Here is a 17,480-nt window from a genome sequence, read left to right on the forward strand (position 1 = left end):
TAGCCTGATGGGCTTTCCTTTGTATGTGATCTTATTCTTCTCTCTGACTGCTTTTAATAGTCTGTCCTTATCCTTGATCTTTGCCATTTTAATTACTATATGTCTTGGTGTTGTCCTACTTGCGTCCCTTGTGTTGGGAAATTTGTGCACCCCCATGGTCTGAGAGACTACCTCCTTCCCCAGATTCAGGATGATTTTAGCAACTATTTCTTCAAAAACACTTTCTATCCCTTTTTCTCTCTTCTTCTTCTGGTGCTCCTTTAATGCAAATGTTTTTCCATTTGAATTGGTCACACAGTTCTCTCAATATTCTTTTATTCCTATAGATCCTTTTTTCTCTCTGTGCCTCAGCTTCTTTGTATTCCTTTTCTCTAATTTCTATTCCACTTACCATCTCCTCCACTATATCTGATCTGCTTTTAAACCCCTCCATTGTATGTTTCCTTTCTGATACTGTATCCCATAATGATTGGATCTCCATGCAGAATTCTTCCCAGAGTTCTTGAATATTTTTCTGTACCTCCAGGAGCATGTTTATGATTTTTATTTTGAAATCTCTTTCAGGAAGATTGATGAGTTCAGTTTCACTTGACCCTTTTTGCCATGTTTGTGGGATTTTGGTTTGACCCAAGTTCCTTTGCTGTTTCATATTTGTTTGTGGCGCCCTCTAGTGCCAGGAGCTCTACTCTCTGGAGCTGCTCTGTCCCTGGAGTGGTGTTGGGGGTCACAGGGGAGCAGCACTGGTGCCTGGGGGGGCAGGGAAAGAGCTGTTTCCTGCTTCTCGGCTGCTGTGCCTGCCTCCACTGCCAGAACCAGTGGGCCAAGCACACAGATGCAAATGCCTCTATGCTTTGTATTTGTAGCTGCCATAGATGGGGCTTCCCTCTGTCTGGCCTGAAAGCAGGGAAGGGGCTGCCAGTTTGTGAGCCAGGAGGAAGGTGCAGCAGGCTGAGTAGAGTTCCTTGGACTGCATCACCAGCCAGAGGGGTGGAACACCTGAAGCTCCTGAAAGTTCCCACCTTCTGAGCAGAGTGTGCCTGGACAATTTTGTCCACCTGTCCTTTCTCCTGATCAGCAAGCTCTGTGCAATCCTTGCCCCTTTAGGAGCCTTCTCACTGTTAGGAAGTCTCTCAGACTGCCACCTTTCTTTTTTCCAAGAGCAGCCAGATGTGAATCCTTGTTTTCCACAAGCTGCTGGAATCTCAATCTCTCCAGGTATTCTGCCTGTCTTGGCTTTCCAAACCCACTAATCTCCAGAGTTCCATGCAATGTAAGTTCGTGCTCCCAGAGAAGATCTCCAGGGCTGGGTGTTCAGTAGTCCTAGGCCTCCACTCCCTCCCTGCTCCATTTCTCTTCCTCCTGCCCAGTGAGCTGGGGTGGGGGAAGGGCTTGGATCCTGCCAGATCGTGGCTTTGTTGTGTTACCCTTTTCTGTGAGGTCTTCTCTGTTCTCCATGTGTGTGCAGTCTAGTGCAGCCTTCTTTCCTGTTGCTCTTTCAGGATTAATTATTATTTATATTTTCATATTATATGTGGTTTTGTAAGGGGGCCTCTGTCTCACCTCTCACATCACCATCTTTAATCCTTTTTAGCCTATACATTTTCTAAATGCAAAAACCAACAAATTTTACCGAGAACATTTGTATTATGAAATTGTTTTCACTTTACCTTCACAAAAGTAGTACAGAATGCCCATTTCACTCAATTTTTTTAAAGGGGAATAAGGTACAGATTTCAGATTTAGAACCACCAAAGTTTAGAAATGTCTTTCTGTAGCTTTTACCCATAGATTGCTGTTCTGTACCCTGGGATAATTGCAGAACAAGATTAACCCATTGCTCACAACAAGGTAGTCCTTCAAAATTTTCAAGACAAATCAAAAGCTTTTTCCATCAGGTAAAATATATGAGATTTTTTTCAGCGTTGTCTCAGAACATTCATTTTAAATGTCCAGGAAACATCAAAAGATTCCTAGAATTAAGCAAGGAACTTGAGGTTTCTTACTGTATATTTAAGTGTCAACTGAGAGTTTTTAAAATAGATATCAGAATCATAGCAATATTTTAGGAAGACAATGTCATTTGAAGATAAATTAATAAGGGTGTAGTCTAGAAATCTTGGTCTTTCTGCCTGTTCCACTGGTCATTGTCTATCCTTACACCAATGTCACACTGCTTCATTACCAGAGCTTTAAAATACCATGACATCTGGTAATTTAAGTCCTATTCCTTTGTTCTTCAAGACTGACTTGGCTATTCTTGGCCAAAAAGAAAGAAGTACCTAAAAGGCCAAATAAGCAAAAGCAGTAGGAATATGTTATTTTAGCTGAAACTAATTTTATGCACACATAGTATCCTGTATATTTCCTTTTACGGCATTGTAATTCTTAAATTTGAACTGCAACTTACACATAAATGGTAACAATTTAGACACCAAAGTGTAAAAGTGAAAATAATAGTTTCTGTCTCCATTTCTCTGCCTGTTGACAGTATGTAACTATCAAGAACTGTGAACAATCTGGTATTTACTGTATTAGCCTGCTACAGTTGCTCGTGGATGACAAGAAACTGCTGGGTCAGAGATGTAAATTAGGAAAATTTTACCTCTACTCTCTCAGGATTTTCAACTGGGCCTGACATAAGATAGATGAACAGGGGAAAAGCATACAAATTTATTTAATATAAGTTTTACATGACATGGAAACCCTCATAAGGAAATGAAGACCCAGAGAAGTTGCAAAACTGAAATGCTTTTATACTAGATTGAACAAAGAAGAGGCAAAAGTGCAAAGTAATTAAAATAGATTGGGAGGCTAAAGGAAGATAAGAATTATTTTAACAAGGTCTGTACAGAATTCTATCAGCTTCAACTTCCTGTCTTTGATAGGAATATTACTTTCCTGTTGGTATAGAGAGGACGTCTTCTACATGGGGGCTTTTATCTCCTGCTTCCCAGAAAGAGAAAAGAAAGGATCAGAGCATCTTTCTTGTGCTTTTTTTAAAGTGCCTTTAGCGCAATAATCCTTATACCAAAGTGCATATTCTGGTAGCCTTCAGAGACGAAGGATATTTTATTTTTCACAGCAGTAGCAGGAGCCAGAATATCAGCCTTTGTGCAGATTCTTCAAGCACCAGTTCTCACAGGATGACTTAAATGAACCAAGATGAATGCCTGCACGCAGAGGATGTTACAGGAGAGGAGCCATAAGTGTAGGAAACTCAGTAAGAATGCCTGTCCTGTGCTTCAGATGGAGTGCTATATCTTCCAAAGCTGTTTTTATATAAATATCCTTGAATGATATTCTGAACAAAAGGTAACTATGGGCTCTGTGGGACAATAAGAAATAAATATTTGGTCCCCAGTTCCTGGCACAGCTTCTAAATCCTTTAGAATTTCCTGGGTGGGAGAAGCCTCTTTTATTCTAATGAGGCCATGTTAGGTGGGTCCCTAGATAGTTTCAGGATGGAGGCTGAATACCAGAAAGACCAAGCCATGATTAGAAGCCTAGAACTTTCAGCCTACTCAACCCTCAACCTTCCTAGAAGGGGAAAGGAAGCTGGAGATTAATAATCTGTCATGCCTACATGATGAAACCTTCAGATAAACCACTAAATAACAGAATTAGGAGAGCTTCAGAGCTGATGAATCCATGGAGGTGCTGGGAGGGTGCATCACCTACAACCAGCATGGATGCTCTGGGTACCTCCCGCGTCCCATACCTTACTCTGTGCATCTCTTCCATCTGGGTATTCCTGAGTTATATCCATTTATAATAAAATGGTAAGTGAAAGTCAAATGTAGTCCTGAGTTCTGTGAGCCATTCTAGCCAAGTATCCAATCTGAGGAGCAAATCAGCAACCTCTGATTTACAGCTGATGATGGCCACCTAACATGGCCTCATTAGAATAACAGTAAGGGAAGCCTGAGACTTGCAAATGGAATCTGAAGTAGGAAGCAGTCTTGTGAGACTGAGCCCTCAACCTGTGGGATCTGCACTAACTCTGGGTAGTTAGAGTCAGAATTTAATTGAATTGTTGAACACCCACTTAGTGTCTGCAGAGTATTGATTATTGATCAGTAAAAACAGCACAGAGGCTCACAAGACATTCAGAAACTGAGACTGATGGAAAAACCACTGGGAACACTTTGGTATGTGTCTTCTATCTAACATGCAATGCCTATTATTTTCTAACTTTATTCTCTTAAATCTGGGACTTCATTCACTGTCTACACAGAGAACTCTTTTGGTAGAGATTGTACATTTAGGCAATAATTTTCCTAGTGCTTGTGAACCCCACTAGACTCTAAGTTCCATGAAGGCAGCGACCCTCTGCACTCTTCACCTCCATAGCCTCCCTAATTGTAACTCCGGAGCTGAGCTGGTAAAATGGAGAGGAGCAGATCAGGGAAGGTTTCCAGAAGGAAACAACGTACAAGTTAAGGTCTAGAAGATAATAAAGAGACGCGACGTGTCCGTAAGGACCTGCTCAGAGCAGAGAAAGCCCACGCCCACAAGCCACAGGAATGTGAGGTGCAGCCGAGTGCGAAAGCGGAAAAGTGCACAGAGAGGGGAGGGCAACAGGCCCTGGTGGGCTGTCTCCGCCAGTTGGGAAACAGGCGCTGAGGCTTTCTGTAGTGCCTTCTCGGATCCGAATACCTAGGGATCCAAACGTGAAATAAGCACGCTGCACAGAGGCTAAAGGAAGAACAGCGAATCTTCTGAATATAAATTATTCCTTCTGGTCATTAGCATGATCATGATCAGTCTTGAGTCACAAGCGGATTCCAGGAATCTTGACATCCATCCATTTGTTTGTAGTAAGGACTGCATGAGTAAAAGCACGTTTGTCTGTGTTGCTCATTGTTATATCCGCAGAGCCTAGAATATTTTGGCCTCTCAATAGTGGAGTACACTGAGTGTTCATTTTAGGTTGACTATTATTCTAAGGCAGTTGTCCCTGTCCCTGGGTAGACAAAAGTCAAAGGAATGGTCCTGATTTTGAAGAAAGAAAGAGAAATGTGTACAAAACCAAGGATTTTAGGCCAGACTTTTCTAAAGGAGATCATTGGCAGCGGTGGGATTCGAACCCACGCCCCCAGAGAGACTGGAGCCTTAATCCAGCGCCTTAGACCGCTCGGCCACGCTACCACTGCCAACAACTCTGCTTTTGCACATTTTCCCTAAGATCTAATGTCCTTCTGGCTCCCATTCCCCTCCCTTTGAGACCCTCTCTTCGCCCGTGCTTGTCCCAGAGCCACCAAAGAACTTCTGCCCGCTAGGCAGCCATCCCCCAGCCTAACACATGACACTCTGCTTCCCAACAACTGGAAATAGTGCGGGAGGAAAGTGCAAATCCGATATGCCCGTCCCTTTTGTCACCAACACTGGAGGAAGGGGCCGCGCAGACCGAGTGGGTTTCAGGTCCGCCGTGGACAGTGACACCGCCTGGACTCCGCTGAGGGGAGCCGGGAGTGGTTGCAGTGGACGGCAAGCTATGAAACAGCAACCCACCGGAAGGGGTGAGCGCGCAGCACTGGCCGCTTCCGGAGGTAAACTTGGAGGCCCGCCTCCACAGCAACGCCCCCACACCCACGGCGTTGAGCGGTTCGTTTTGAAAAGCCGACATTGGAATCGTTTAGAACTATAGTTGCTGCCATAATATACTTTAGCAGCAGTTTAGTAGGACTGCTGACTGAGTTTCTCTTCTTAGTGCAGGCGGTAGCGCGTGGGTTTCCCTGACCCACGTTTTGACTCAGACAAAAGTGTCCTAAAATGAAAATGCATTGTGCGGATTGTTAGAAATAAGGTCGCGATAAGGAAAGTGAGCTAACGCTGAATTGCTCTTTGTTTTATCATTCATCTCTAAGAAATTCAGCGCTTTGTCATTCATCTCCAAAAAATTCAGTGCCGCTAAGTGTTTTTATCCAATATACCAATGAAAATAAAGCTTTACTACAAATTCCTGTGCAGGGATTTTTCATATGGAATTTATTGCATTGTGCCTAAGTGTTAGTTTCCTCTGGCTACTGTAACAAATTACCACAAGCTGTGTGGTTTAAAACAACAGAAATGTATTCTCTCACAATTCTGGAGGCCAGAAGTCCAATCAATATCACCTGCAAAAATCAAGGTTTCTTCAGAGACAACCTCCCTCTGGAGACTCGAAGGGAAAATGCATTCCTTGACCTTCAGCTGTCAGTGGCTGCTGGCATACCTTGATTTATGGCCACATCTCTCCAATCTTCAAGGACAGCCTCTATAAATCATGTGCTTTGTCTTCATATGGCCTTCTTCTGTTAAAAAAAAAAAGTCAAAAATCGTTGCAATAATTTCTCATCATCCCTAACTGCTTTACTTTAGCAATTACCATACGTTATTTCCTGCGGGAATTACTTTAGGAAAATGATGAAGAAAAAAGGATTCTCAAAAGAGCAGAAGCAACATAGTCACCCCCTTCTCTTTCCTCCTAGCTAAAGCCTCACTTTCCCCTGTTCCTCCATAGCTAGGAGGCCAAGCTAGAAGCCTTTTTTCTCACCTGCTGTGTCAGTCTGAGCTCTCTGCCTGATTCTCTCAGTCCCTCACAACAGCAGTACTCTCCTGTCCACTCTCAAGACTGTGGACTCCCACCAGTTCTGGATCTCTTAGGGGAAGATGGACAGATATTGATGGAGACTGACCACTTTGTAACAACTTTAACCCTCAGAGACACAGAGCAAGAGCATTCTCCTACTAGGTGCTAATTGGTTTAATGCATCATCAGCTTTATCTAGACCCTTCAATCCAGGAACCAGTTTTCTCTCTCTAGTGTCTGCATTTCTGCATGGTAAACTAAGAGTGAGAAAAACAAAACAATGAAGAAATAATTTGAGATAAAGTGCTTATATCTATGAGTGGGCATCAAGAGTCCATTCATTCATTCATTCAACAAGTATTACGTGAATGCTTACTTAAGACAGACTAAGAAGCTCAGCACTGAGTATTCAGCAAAAACACTGCCAGTAATGGGTGGTCCTCACCCTCAGAACTGGCAGAGAAGGCAAACACTCATCAAGTAATAAAATCCTAGTGTTGTGCTTGAAGGGCTGGGGTCACTCTTAGTTGGGGAAGATCTGGAAAGGCCTGCTTGGAGGAATTATTAATCCACTGAGAAGAGGTGGAGGTAGGAGATTGGAGTGAGACAAGACTGCCCAGAAGCCTAATAATAAAAGAATAGTTTGAGTTTAGGGGGCCAGGTCAGGATTGGACCCAAGGTCTCTCCCCAAAAGGCCCTTTCCTATAGGGAAGATCTAGATTCCTGAAGGAGTCAAGGGTGACAAGACGGAGAAAGAGGTGAAGAAGAATGAAAAAAGGAGGGAGCACTTCTCCCACAGCCCCATAGACCAGTTAGGGTGACAGGGAGGTGTAGAGGTGTTCCTGGAAGCTGTCACTACCTGACTGTTTCCAAATCTATGATTCTGTTACTCCACTCTACCTTGGAATGTCTCTCTTTCTAGTTCCCTTCCTCTCTCTCTCTCTCTCTCTCTCTCTCTCTCTCTCTTTCTCACACACACACACACACACACATCACTGTACTTTTCCACATTTCCTTTTAGCAGATTACTCTTTCTGTCCAGTAGAAAACTTGTTCACAGTATCTGTCTCCTCCACTCAATTTAAGTTCCACAAGAGTAGTAATAGTAATGATAATAAAAACATATGGATTAGGATAGTACTATGGCTGTGTGTTATTTGTGCATTACTTGTGCACTTACTCCTCATAGCAACTCTATACAACAAATATTTTTATTCCCATTTTATAAATGAGAAAACTGGGTTTCAGGGGTGTTAAGAGGTGAGACTGTGTCTTGCTCATTGTTCATCTTCCATTGGGACTATGTAGTGCAAACCTACACTGGCCCTTAAAATTCAGAGATTGATTTATTGACCCTCAACTGTTGTCCTTTATCTTACAGCTATTCATGTTTCCCTTCTTCCTCTAGTCCTGATGTAGACTTTGGTTTTGTTATATTTTTATCATTTTCTCTCTGAGTTGACAAGTAATCAGGTAGTAGTCTGGTGAGTGAATATTGAAAAACAGAAAAAAAGAAAAAAGTCACATAGCTTTCAAAGAAGACTCCTTTGTCCTTGATCTAGTTAGCTTTATATAGAAAAGTTTTTAAAAGAGAAGAAAACTTAAGCACATTCAGGGTTCCCACCAAGACTGTTCCCTGAAAAAAGAGATAAAAAGAAATGAAGCAAAGGATTCTTGCTACATACAGAAGAAACCAAAAAAAAAAAAAATAAGACATATCTGTCAAAGTGTATTAACTCAAGGAGAGTATTGGCAAGATGACAAAAAGGAATGTCCCAGCTCAAAGAGCTTTTGGAAACTTTGACTTTATATGGGGGAGGAGGGTGTGCAGAAAATATGCAATTAATTAGAAAAAGTGCGCTGCTTCCTTTAACAAGATTATAAAAACATCATTTCCTCATCTGTTGGTAAAGTAAGATCAGGGACACCATGATCTTTGGACACTTGAGAAGAAGTCATATGTGAATCGAACTCTGATAAGAAATGAGAAGGAAATAATACATCTGTAGCTACTATTTAAAAAAACCAACTAACGATGATTCATGTCAGGAGCCAATTAGCAGACACACCAAATATTAAACCTTGTCAAGAGTAAAGAGAATAAGAGAGTCTGCCTTTTCTCGAGTAGCTATCAGTAAATGTCGCAGGTGAGCGTTCAGAGATGCTGAATACATTGTTTGCCTGTTTCTCAGTTTTGTGACAGCAGTTTTCCTTTGTTGCTATTGGCCTTCCTCTAATCCTTTTTAAGGAAACCGCAAACAAGTTATAGATCGCAGGAAAAGACAGGTGGGAGCGCTAGAGAGACAAGGCAGTCTCAAACGGCTTTGGCCCGGCATTAAGTCACTGTGTCGGGATTTCTAGAGCGGTAACCCGCACCCAGCTGGATCTGAGCAACGACAAAATACGCGGGAAACGGGGCTCGGTTCAAAATTCCAGCCGCACCCCAGGATTCAGAAACTCCCACACAACCAACCAGCTAAAACAAGTCTCCTAGAAGTGACCCCGACTTCTACTCTCTCATCAACGTGTCTCAACCAACTCCTGAAATTAACAGTTGTCTCCAAAATTTCTTGCTCACCTAATGATCCAACTGAATGAATTAAAATTTTAAGCACTTAGAATCTTAGGGCCAGGCTCTCTGTCAACGCCAAATCAAGTGTTTATTAACAAAATTTTTTTAAACCATTGAAAATATATCGCTTGTCACTTTGCACTTGGAAATCCAAAGCTGTTGCGGTTTCTAGGCGATGAACTCTTTATAAGAACATTTAAAACTTTACTTATGTACATTTTAATATTTAGTCTTTACAAGTTTTCCCTTAAGCCGGAATGAAAATTAGAAAAGGCATTCCCTGACCGGGAATCGAACCCGGGCCGCGGCGGTGAGAGCGCCGAATCCTAACCACTAGACCACCAGGGACCGCAAGGAATGCTTTCGGAAATAAGTTTACCAGTCAATTATTCCATTCATATAAATGTGTTTGCCGTTTGTCTATTTCTCAACAAACTAGTGTGAAATCGTATTCATTTATCCATAGGTCTACTGTTCCGCACCAACCAATAAAATCTGAACTGGGTGAGGTGTGGCGACGTCGAAAAAGGAGTAATCAGTGCCTGTCGTTGGATGGTGCCTCTGCTCCAGAAAAATGCAAATTTCAACTAAATCGTCATGGCAGTTCTTATGATACTAATTAGTAATTGTCGTGTTGTCTTTCTTCTCATTAAATGGTGAGCCGTTTGAAAACGGAAACCATTTTAAAATTTATCTTTGGTTTCTTCAAAAAAGCAAAAATCTACGTTATTTGCTACATAACTTTATTTATTAAGTTTATTAAGTGACTAACAATAGTTCGTGAATGAAAAGACTTCAAAAATAAAACCATTACACCTTAATTTTCAGAAAGGTGAGCGAAGTTCAAAAAGCTCAGCTTTGGAGCGCGTTAGGCTGAAAATCCGAAAGATATCTGGTTCGATCCCGGGTTTCGGCAGGAAGTTGCAGTCTTTTAAACCAATAATTAAATTACTGAATTCTCCCCAAACAAACAGGAAATTATTCACTGAACGGAAAACAATAAGAGACTCTTTTTTTCTCAAATTCATGAAGACCCAAGAGGATTGTGCAATAAAATGATTGTTCCATTAGGAGAAGCCTAGGGATGGGCTTCAACTTCTCACTAGAAATAGGAGGCAAAGCCAAACGAGCTAAAGAAAAAGCACTTCCTCTTCTTCTTTGTAATATTTAGTATCTCCTTTCTTGGTTAGGTCTCCGCTCCACTTACATTATGTTCCTCTTTTTCCATACCTACCTCACCTTCATTCCATGGAGTTATTCCAACAACCATAAGCCAAAGCAAGAGGCCCCGAATCACTCCTCTTTCTCTTGTTCGTTTATATTTCATGATTCCTCTTTTCCCCTTAACCTTACTCTGTGCCCATTACTAATGCAAAGGGGACCGATCTTCCAGAGAGATATGGAGCAGTCATATAATATGAGGAATACCAATTACATTTTATTCTCGATTTCATGCTCCTTCATAAATATTTGAATTAAGTGGATTCCTGTGCAACTCTGAAGAAAGAGAGGCAAGGCAGGGGAACTGGTACAGAGAGAGAAAGGGAAAGGGTCCTAGTACAGATAGCCATCTGAGTTGAACTGAAAAAGTGGCTCTTGCCTAGAGGGTGGGAGAGAGAGGCCGAGCCCTCAAGAGCCAGAATATTTCCTTAGCTTCCTTTTCCCTTACTCCTGATTTACTAGTTCTTCACATATCCCAACCTCTTCCTTCCTTTCCTCAGAGGAAAAGTTTTCCCTCGTTTCCACGGCTAATTAATACTCCATCTGAGCTTTTGGCTTCTCTTCCGGTTCCTTTCTGCCCTATCTTTGATCGCTTACCTACCTCTCTTCAAACTACAGAATGCCAAAATCTCAACAGAAAGGGAATACACGCCTTCCTGTCTTGTGTTCCTGCGTCTTCCCCCAGACTCTCCCACCCACCACCAAACTAGTGCAAAACAGTATTGCTCTCCACTTCCTTGCCTCATCATCTGCTCACCAGCTGAAGTCGGCCTTCCAGTGCCAGGAGACCACTACCTACATCTTTCAAATGCCCTGGCTCTTTCTTAACCGTAAATTTAATTTTGTGCTGTGCAGGATACAAGCTCCTGACAGCCCTTTCTTCCTTAAGCAGCCTTCCTTAAGTTATCCTCCTGATAGGCTCCTGCCATTCGCTAAAGGAAAGTAACCTTGCAGTAACCAACCGGCCTTTTTGCCTAGTATAACTTCCCTTTTCCTGCTTCTTCCGCCTGTAAGTCTTTCATTTTCTACATCTCCTCGGAGCCCTTTCTCTGCTGGATTGGATGCTGCCTGATTGAAATCGATTTTTCTTCAAATAAAATCTTCCAATTCTGAATGTGCCTGTTTATCTTTCGCCAGTAATGTACAGAACCACACCCGTGAAGTCAGGTGGTCCACTGTGCACAAAGCAGACAAGTAACAGTTTTAGAAAGGAAAATCCTGAAAAGGGAAGCCAAAGAAAAGAGACCGGGTCTCGTCGGATGTCCGAGCGGAACTGCAGGCATTGCTCGCAGGCGCGGTCCCACCGCCGCCCAGCACGGGGAGTTTGACCTGCTCCGTGTCCGGCCTGGGCCGGGTCCCCCCTCCTTAGACAACCTGGTACCCCCCGGGCTCCCCCGGAAGTCCCATGTTGGTGCCAGGCCCGATGCGGACGCCCGCTCTACACAGAGCCGCAGCTCCGAACCCCCGGACACCCACGATCCGCCAGCCTCAGCCTCCCGGGAAGCTGGGATTACAGGCGCGCGCCACCGTGCCCGGCGTCGGGTGGAGAAGCTCGGCTGGCCAGGAGGCCGCGGCAGGCGGTGCGGGCCTGGGGGGCGATTCCCGGGTGCTCACCTACCGCCACTCCAGATTGCCAGGAGTGGCTGATAGAACCGCGCTGCGCAGACGCAGAAAGCACTGGCGGAGATGTGACTAAACATCCCCTATCACATTGTCCTCGGAATCTTTGCTACAAAGATGGTTAAACAAATGGCGGTAAATGTAATACGAGAAAGGGTGAAGGACTATGTTGAGGAGGCCTCGAAAACTTCAATGCATATGTGAAATCACATGGGGATCTTACTAAAATGCAGGTTCTAAAGCTGTGGGTCTGGAGTGGGGTTTGAGATTCTGCACATCTAGGAAATCCCAAGTTAGGCCAATGCTGCTGATCCGCGGACCATGCTGCAAGTGACAAGGTCGTTGACGCTTTGGAACCTGATAGTTCTATACTTTTTCATTTAACAGACATAGCTTTATTATATTAGAACACAAGAGTAAAGAGAAAAATAAAAGATACCTACAGTTCCAGCCCACAACCAATTATGGACATTTCCCTTACAATTTTTAGGTCTTGTACTTAACGCATACATAATTTTTTGCATGGTTGAAACCATGACATTTGCACAAGGTCATGTTGGCTGCATTTCCATTTCATGGTAAGTGATAAGTATATGCAGAGAACTGTCCAATTACTAACTTTTGTCAGCCAACATTTACTAGGACCCTTCTTGTGCCTATACTAGGTCCATCTGGGAACTCTAAGAGTACAAATAACACTCTTCTGTGGAGTTTATGGCTGTGATAAAGAATACGAACAAATCACTGAAATTAAGATGCTCTTATTGGGGAGGAAAATTTGTCCTCTACCCTTCAAGGTTCTTCCCACTGGTCTAAGAATTAAATCGATGTGAGACGGATTAACAGAAGAAAATCAAGTTTAATTGCAAACCTATGAGAACCCTACATACTTATGAGGTCACAAGACAGGTTAAATCAGTATCTCTGCCATCCTGAGCTAAATAATGTGGTGGAGCCTGCGCCTTCAAAGGGAAGGAAGGCAGTTCAAGGGTAATAAAGAACAAATGTTTGGTAATTAGATGTTTCCCCAGCCATACTAATGGGTCACTCTGAGTCACTATCTAGAAAAATATTACATTGGAGTCTTTTCCCAAAAAGGGGTTATTATCACTGTAATTTTTTTCTATATAGTTAAAAGAGAAGTTAAGAAGGTAGTTAAAGCAAAAAATTTCTCTTGCGCCTGCAGAGTCCTGATTGCCTTCAGCTCAAATTGGTCCACATGAAGATGGGGCACATTTGGGGGTGGCTGCCCTTGGCCCAGCATACTCATATGTTCTTCATAGATGTAAGAGCAGGGTACTGTGTAAAGGATCACCAATACAGGCACCTAACCTACAAGAGAGATGGTTTATAAGAGGAGATAACAGCTGAAATGTGTCTTAAAGATGAGCTATAATTAAGTAGGTAAGGAAAGTGTGGTAATTGTAACTTATAATAAGAAATGTGTATTTGGTATTCATTGTATTCCCTGGCCACAAAGCTCCTAAAACAGTTGGAATTTCCTAAGTGATGAAAACCATAATAGTACCTTTTGTTATGTTAATATGTGGCTTTTGGAAAGTGACTATGTCACCCTTAGGTTAGGGTCTGGTTGCCAGGGGAACCAACCTTGTGATTAAGGGGTAAGAACTTTAAGTCCCAGCCACCCACCTCCCAGGAATGGAGAGGTGCTGGAGATGCAGTTAATCACCAATGGGCAATGATTTAATCAATTGTGTCTATGTAATAAAGCCTCCATAAAACCCCAAAAGGAAAGGGTTCATAGAACTTCTGGGTGGCTGAACACATGGAGATTTGAGGAGAGTAGTGGACTTGGACAGAGCATGGAAACCCTTTGCCCTTTCCCCATACCTTACCCTCTGTATCTCTTCCATCTGGCTGTTCTTGAGTTATATACTTTTAAAATAAACTGGTGATCTAGTAACTAAACTGTTTCTCTGAGTTCTGTGAGCTGCTCTAGCAAATTAATCAAACCCAAGGAGGGGGCCTTTGGAACTTCCCAGCCATAGCAGAAGCACAGGTGACAGTCTGAACTTACGATTAGCATCTGAAGTAGGGGGTATGGAGCAGTATTATAGGACTAAGCCCTTAACCTGTGGGATCTGATGCCATCTCCAGATAGACAATATCAGAATTGAGTTGAATTGTAGAACACCCAGCTTATGTCAGAGAATTGCTTGGTGGTGTAGAAAAACCCATCACACATTGGATGTCAGGATAAGAGCATGAAAAGATTCTTTCCATGAAGCATCGGCAGGAGAAAAGCTGAAAAGATGTGGATATCTAGGAAAATCACTAGTTCCTAGTTCACTTAGACCTGATGTCTTGCCAATGGTTTTCAGCCCCAGGCAAGTTCACTATGGATTCAGTGTGACCAGAGAAATAACAGTAGAATGTTCTTGGGGTGAAAGGGTTATACCCAACTTTATTTCCACAATGGCAGGTCAATCACTAAAATCCTGTTCACTCAGAGTGAGTCTGCATACAGCAAGCCAGTCTCTGCCTCTGGGCCCCTCTGCCCCAACAGCTGTTCTCTGGGCCTCTCTACCTGTATGACTGTCCTCAGCGCTGACACCACTCCAGCCTCTGCTCTGCTCTCCTGCAGGCTTGCAGCTGTGCCACCGTGTCGCCCAGAGCACTGGGCGAGCTCTTTATATAGAAACAACAGCAACGTATTGCTCACATGTGTGTAGTGAGATAGCCAACCAGGGCCAGGTGAGAATCCTGACCAAGGAACTTTCATTTTATCCATAGATATTATCTATGACCTTACAATTATCCTAAACTGTAGTCACCAGCCTGTCTTGCCAATGGGTTTCAGCCCCAGGCAAGTTTGCTATGGATTCAATGTGACCAAAGAAATTGACAACAAAATGTTCTTTGGGGTGAAAGGGTTTATCACCTGGCTTGTTCTCCCAGTGGAAGGTTGAGCACTAGTGTCTGCTGCCACCCAGAGCCCTCGGCGGAGCTCTCTACATAGTGCAATAATAGCTTATTGCTGCAAGATGTGGAAACAGTAGCCTAGCAAAAGGACAGTTACATCATTAGGTGGTTTAAATTCAGTGAGGATCCTGGCCATAGGAACCCCAACTTCTCCACACAGCCCAAGATTAAATTTCAATTATGTCTTATACTGAACAACACTTTTGTCTTTTTAGGTCATTTTTTTCTTGCCCACTGGTCAGTTATTTAATGCATCTCCTTCCTCCTCACATCTTTACTTCCCTCTTCCTACAACTTAGATTTCATGAATAATTACCAGCATTACTAGCTTGCATAATCTTCATCTCCTTTCCCCACTCCCAACCTCTGGTCAAATCAAACACACCACCACTTTCTCCAAACATGAATCTAAATAGATGAATAGAAAGTGAAGACCTCCTAACTTTGCTCCTGTCATTAATTCCCCCGAAACAAATTTTATCCCCTCTACTTCACTGAAAGTTCCTTACATGTTCCAGAAACTGCCATATTGCAATATTCAATGGTTAATTCTTAATCTTCCATGTGTTCACCTTCTCAGTAGCATCTGCCCAAGTTGATATTCCTTTTTATGGAAGCACATTCTTCACTTGACTTCTGGAACACCACATTCTCTTGGTTTACTTCCTAATTAAATGTTCTTCTTTGTTTCCTCCTCTTCCTAGTCTCTGAATTTTGGTACTCACTAGGGCTCTGCCCAGAGTCCTCATATATTCTCAATGTACATGCTCTCCCTAAATGAGCTCACCCAATCAGGTGACTTTAAATAACAAACATCTCTACCCTGATGTTATTATCCTTGACCTCCATCTCTCCATTGAGCATATCCAATTACATGACTGGTTTCTCCACTGAATGTCTTAAAATCTCCTCAAACTTAACGCATTCAAAGATCTCTTAATTTCCTCCCCACCTTCTGAAACTGCTTCTTCTCCTGTTCTCCTCATCGTGATAAAAGCAATAATTTGAACTCATGAAATAAAACCTGAATTCCAAGTAAGCTACACTTTTGGTAAAGAAACCGAGAAAATCCTGTTTAACTTGACTACTTGGTTGCCTTTTCAAATAACCTTTTATTAGTAGTAGTAGTATTAGTATCAGTATTATTTCATTCTGAAGCGGTCTTCTTCTCCCCAAAAATGAATCATTTTTTCACTGTATGAGTTTTGTCACCATCTACATAACATAATATCAAACAATGTTGGAGAAAGAGCATATATGTTTGTTTTACTGTAGTCCTTTTCTCCATTTTCATCTTCAAACTATTTCCAAATTTAAGGACGTTCTTCTTACCCCACACTTTGAAAATAAAGATTTTACAGCAGGCGAATATTTCAACATTTCTTCTTTGGCCAATAACAATGATAGCCATCTTGTAGGCTCATGTCTAAGGAAGCTATCTCCTTCAATTTCTGTAACATCAAAAATACCATTAAGTGCTTCTGCACATTTTGAATAAACTAAAAAGTGACCATAAACCTCAACAAACCATGAAAGCCTCAATATCATGAATAAGCAAACCACAGTCTTTTTAAGCTGTGTTGTGTACACAGTGTGCAGGGCATTTAGCAGATAAGATCCTTTTATTTTCTTTGGTAAGAAGTTTATAGGCTAATAAGAAAGAAACAAATCCTTCCATTTGCAACAACATGGATAGAGCTAGAAGGTATTATGCTCAGTGAAATAAGTCAGAGAAAGACAAATACCAAATGATTTCCCTTATTTGTGGAATATAACACCGAAGCAAAACTGAAGGAACAAAATAGCAGCAGACTCACAAACTCCAAGAAGGGACTAGAGGTTACCAAAGGGGAGGGGTGGAGGAGGGCAGTTGAGAAGGGAGGGAGAAGGGGATTGAGGGGTATTATGATTAGTGCACATGGTATGGGGGTGGTCACGGGGAAGACAGTGTAGCACAGAGAAGACAAGTAGTGACTGGCATCTACTACACAGATGGATAGTGACTGCAGTGGGGTATGGAGGGGGACATGATAATATGGCTGGATGTAGTAACCACATTGTTTTTCATATGAAACCTTCATAAGAGTATATATCAATGATACCTTAATAAAAAAAAGTTTATAAGCTAAGTGGAATTTGCCAAAATTTACATTTGTCTTGTCTGCCCAATATGAAGATAATAGCAAAGTCTAGTTTGTATTTGAAGAAGTTAACAATTGTGTGTTTTGTGAATCCTATGGCTTCATTAAATATACATATAAATCAAGAAGACAGTTTTCAAAGCAATGTTGCCATGTTTCAAATTAAAGCAGGTAAGAGCTGGGGGAAACATTTTTTTTTGTTGCCACAATTTGACACATCACTTGAAGCCAAAATTTTGCAGAGAGCATGTCATCTGACAAAATCAGAAACAGCTCCACAATGCAAAGGGCCAATACAGAGTATAGAAATTCCTCTTGTTTGCTCACAGGTAACAACCTTTGATTCAGGCAATAGAATATTCAATAAGATAATTCATGTTTTTAGGATTATACCCAATGTTATTTTCAACTA

General features: G+C 42.1%; 2 non-coding genes across 2 annotated transcripts; both read right to left on the reverse strand.

Moving 5' to 3' along the window:
* Positions 1-5,066: 5,066 nt before the first annotated feature.
* Positions 5,067-5,148, reverse strand: TRNAL-AAG (transfer RNA leucine (anticodon AAG)). Its single transcript has one exon. It is a non-coding gene; the product is annotated as a tRNA-Leu (tRNA).
* Positions 5,149-9,419: 4,271 nt separating this feature from the next.
* TRNAE-CUC (transfer RNA glutamic acid (anticodon CUC)) lies at positions 9,420-9,491 on the reverse strand. The gene has a single exon. It is a non-coding gene; the product is annotated as a tRNA-Glu (tRNA).
* Positions 9,492-17,480: the final 7,989 nt, after the last annotated feature.

Source organism: Manis pentadactyla, chromosome 16, assembly GCF_030020395.1.
Source record: "Manis pentadactyla isolate mManPen7 chromosome 16, mManPen7.hap1, whole genome shotgun sequence".
In the NCBI taxonomy this organism is placed as follows: Eukaryota; Metazoa; Chordata; class Mammalia; order Pholidota; family Manidae; genus Manis; species Manis pentadactyla.